General features: G+C 51.0%; 1 long non-coding RNA gene across 1 annotated transcript in view; it reads right to left on the bottom strand.

Moving 5' to 3' along the window:
* Positions 1–4,304, bottom strand: part of LOC144220963 (uncharacterized) — a 13,934-nt gene extending 9,630 nt beyond the window's left edge. The window contains exons 1-3 of the long non-coding RNA XR_013331905.1: positions 4,066–4,304; positions 853–993; positions 531–750 (exon numbers count right to left, since the gene is read on the bottom strand). This is a non-coding gene — a long non-coding RNA (uncharacterized LOC144220963). The remainder of the gene's footprint in view (positions 1–530; positions 751–852; positions 994–4,065) is intronic.
* Between the last annotated feature and the right edge of the window lie 37 nt (positions 4,305–4,341).

The following is a 4,341-nucleotide window of genomic DNA, read 5'->3' as shown; positions in this document are numbered from 1 at the left end:
GCACCCCCACCTTCCACCTCCTTACCCTCTCTGTGACCAGAGCCCTTTCTGTTTCAGCTGCCCCTGTGGATAAAACTGCTCACTTAACATTCATTTGACTAATAAAGCCAGATCTGTCCAAGAAATGGCTTTATTTGCAGATAAGCACTATCTGCAAACTCTCTTGGTACATCCCTGTCCCCAGGCTGCTGAATTCCTGGTCAATTGCTCAGTCCCAGGAGAGTCAATTAGGAGGCCCTTTGAGGGCAGTGCAACCATCTAATGCTGCCCAGGATCCATTTCAGCTAGAGGTGGAACTCGCTAGACTCCTTGCTTTTTTCTGAGCTCATCTGGAGATTTTCTGTCCATTAGTTGATCACCCTGAATGATCTCCACCCCTCAGCCTACCTGTAGCCGCCTCCTGGCCCCAATGTAATTGGAAAGTAAAAAAACGGCTCTGTGAACTCCCTTCTCCCAGAAAGCCCTGGGGGTCGGGGGCAGGTGCCAAACAGAGGACCAATGGCTGTGATTTATCTGGTCCAAGCTTTCACCTGGAATCCTGTGGAAGCAGCAGCGATTCAGGGAGCACAGAGCTGAGGCGGACGGTGGAGCTGGGCGTCCCGAAGGAGTCAGAGGGATCCCAGGCTCTCTGTGGCGTCCTCCTCGGACCTCCCCAGGCTCACACTCACTTGTACGTGGGAAAAGCCAGCAAGGTCAGGGCCCTGCCCAGAGAGCTTTCCAAGGGTCATCCAATTTAAGCCTCTGACAAACCTGTGAGGTAGGAATTACTATTATTCCCATTTAGGAATCACAAATGGGAACCCTTGAGCCACCCAAGGCATGGAAATATTAAGCAACTTGCTAACAACTTACCCCATCACTAGTTGATGGCAGGGGCAGACTGTGAACCCAGCCAGCTTGACTTGAGAGCCATTCATTCATTTTTTTCATTCAGGAAGTGTGTCTTGAATATCTCCCACATACAGAACACTGTTCTAGGCACTTCGGACCTGTCTGTGAACAAAAGCAATGATCCCTTATAGGCTTTTGATGCCTACATTCTAGCAGGGGTGACCGACTGCGTATAAACTTTATAAGTCAATTATTTTAGTTTGTCAGATGGTGTTAAATGTCGTGAAAAAAGAAAAGATAGAGCAAGGTATGGGGGACCAGAAGTCCTGGCAGTTTGAGGCATGTGCTGCTTTTAAGTAGGGTGATCATGGTCGGCTTCATGGAGACAGCAAGATTTGGGCAAAGACTTAGAAGCAAAGAAAGAAAAGAGAGAGCCCTGTGGATACCCCAGGGGAGGTGCGGCATGGGCAGGAGCATGGACAAATCATTTTAGGCTGTGAAAATTAATGACAGGACGGAGGGGAATAAAGGTGGACATGAGGGAGACCCTCTGGAAGGACACACCTATATAAAATGTTCTTTGGAGCTCATAGAAGCTGAGAACTGAGGGATGAGAGCCACCCATGTGAAGAATGGGTGGAGAGATAGTGTGTTTCAGAAGGATGTTGTGGTTTTCAGACCCTTCAATATCCTGGCAACCCTTGGATGTGCTGTGTACATGAGTCAGGGCTCCCTTATTTTGAGAGAGCGATCGAGCAGGGGAGGGGCACAGAGAGGGGGTAGGGGAGAGAGAGAATCCCAAGCAGGCTCCATGATGACAGAGTGGAGCCCGCCATGAGATCCTGACCTGAGCCGAAACCAAGAGTCGGACACTTGACCAACTGAGCCACTCAGGTGCCTGGTGGATCTTGATACGATATACATATTACATATATAATAAGCACTTATGTATATATATTTATTACAGGAATTGGCTCACACAATTATAGAAGCTGAGAAGTCCTACAATCTGTCCTCTGAAAGCTGGATACCAAGGAAGCCGGTGGTATAATTTGGCCTGAGTCTGGAAGCCTGAGACCCAGGAACACCAACACCTGAGGGCAGGAGAAGATGGATGTTGCTGCTCAGGCAAAGAGCAAATTTGCCCTCTCTTTGCCTGTTTGTTCTATTGGTGCCCAGAATAGATCCGATGATGCCCACCCACACTGGTGAGGGCGCTCTTCTTTACTCAGTCTACCAATGCAAATGCTAATCTCTTCGAGAAACACCCTCACAGACACACTCAGAAATAATGTTTTACAGCTCTCCGGACATCCCTTAGCCCAGTTGAGTTCACACACCAGTGAGGGGTGGAGGTGGGGTGGGACTGCTCTCCCACGCCTGAAGCCTCAATCCCAAGGAAGCCTGAAAGGCCTGAGGGGTGAGAGCGGGGGGCAGCTCTGACTAAACATGTTGGCTTGCCCACTTCCCTTGCACTGAAAGTCCTAGATATTGAAGCCCTGAGGGCTATAGACAATTCCAGACTGGGGCCAGAGTACCCTTAGGCAATATGAAAACAAACAGGAAATAAACTGTAATGCTAGGGTTGGTGAGGCTCTGCAATCTGAAATTGCATGAGGTCTATGTTGAGAACCAACCTGGACTTCACCACATACCTTGAGGTATCACATGATAATGTCTCCTGGGCCTCTTGATTCTCCTGGTTTTCTCCTCTTCCACCATTACTGAAGCTTCGACTCACAGACCAACACATGCGGGACCAGCTAGCTCACCTCCTCACATGAGGCCCTTTGGAGGTCCCTGGGGCAGCTCATATCTTGAAGGAGGGCAGGTTTCCAACGAACAGTCGAAAATGCTCATCCAGCTCTGATCTAGGACAGAGGCTCACTCTGCTCTGGGGACGTCTGGAGCAGTGCTCAGTCTCTGAGTCTCAGTCTCCCCCAGTCAGCAAAACCAAAGTCTGAAGGCTCACCAGATCTGTCTTCCTTGGGGACAGCCTAGGGATCACCTCTAAAGAGGGAGGGATGCAGGTGCTAAGGGGGTGTCTCCTTAAAAGAAGTAGAGGGGGGGGCGCCTGGGTGGCTCAGTAGGTTGGGCATCCGACTTCGGCTCAGGTCATGATCTCACTATTCTTGGGTTCGAGCCCCATGTCGGGCTCCGTGTTGACAGCTCCGAGGCTGGAGTCTGCTTTGGATTCTGTGTCACCCCCCCCCCACCTCCACTCCGCTCAAAAAAATGTTTTTAGGGGCGCCTGGGTGGCTTAGTCAGTTAAGCGTCCGACTTCAGCTCAGGTCATGTTCTCACGGTTTGTGGGTTCGAGCCCCGCATCAGGCTCTGTGCTGACAGCTAGTTCAGAGCCTGGAGCCTGCTTCAGATTCTGTGTCTCCCTCTCTCTCTGACCCTCCCCTGCTCATGTTGTCTGTATCTCTCTCTCAAAAATAAATAAAATATTTAAAAAAATATTTTTAAAGAAGTGGAAGCTAGGACAGGAGAGCCGATAAGAGTTCTTCGGGAGGGCTTGCAAAGGAACTTCCATTCTTGAGACGGCCTAGGATGTTCGCCTCCAACCTCCACCTCTCAAACACTGTAGTGATCGACTGACTGTCTGAAATGCCACCATTAGCAATTCTTTCCTCTACTTCCATAGCTTTGACCAGTTACCTAACGCTTTCCTTTGCTCCTCTGTTTCCTGAGGATTGAGTGTCTTCACTTGCTGAGCAAGGACAGTGAGGCTCATAGGAAGGATGTGAACTCGTTTGGGTCTGGTGGCCATAGGCCACATCACTCCAATCTCCGTCTCCTGTGGTCACACTGCCTCCTCTTCTGTCTATTCTCTGTGTATCTTATAAGGATACTTGTCATTGGATTTAGGGCCCAATCCAGGATGATCCCATTCCAAGATCCTTAATTTAATGACATCTACAAAGACTCCTTTTCGAAATAAGGTAATGGTTACAGGTTCTGGGATTTGGCATGGATATCTTTTGGGGACACATATTTTCAGCCTACCACAGGCACAAGGGACTCAGCAGAAGGAAAAGATAAAAGGAGAGCTGCTTCCCTGTGAACGTGGGATGCAGCCACCTAGGCCCACCCCTCTTCCCCCCAAACCTCCCACCAGTCACCCCAGCGCTGTCCTTTGGGCTTCCCAGAGCCAGCCCCTCCCAAAACCAGTTTGCAAGGCCCTTCCATTGGTGTTAGGATTATTTTCCTGTTTGCTAAGAGANGACTAACCTGGCGCCCCAGAATCCTGGAATAAGAAGAGAGGAGAGGCAGGGAAGGGCCGGGAAACATGCCGTGCTGCCGTGTTTAAGGCGAGAAGTGCGCACTTTCGGTCAGGGGCGGCTGCGGCTGCGGACGCGTCCCCAGAGGTGCACACGGCGGCGCGCACACGGATGAGCGAGGGGTGTCCTCCCCTGTGCACGCGGAGGGAAGTGGCCCCGGGAGGGGAGTTGAGGCGCGGCGCGCGCACCCGGTAGTGCACGCACACGGCTGGGGGGGGTGGGGGGG

The sequence above is a fragment of the Crocuta crocuta genome, unplaced genomic scaffold (genome assembly GCF_008692635.1).
Source record: "Crocuta crocuta isolate KB4526 unplaced genomic scaffold, BGI_CrCroc_1.0 scaffold124, whole genome shotgun sequence".
NCBI lineage: Eukaryota > Metazoa > Chordata > Mammalia > Carnivora > Hyaenidae > Crocuta > Crocuta crocuta.
Note: the sequence above shows the minus strand (reverse complement) of the source record. Positions and strands in the feature narration are given on the sequence as shown.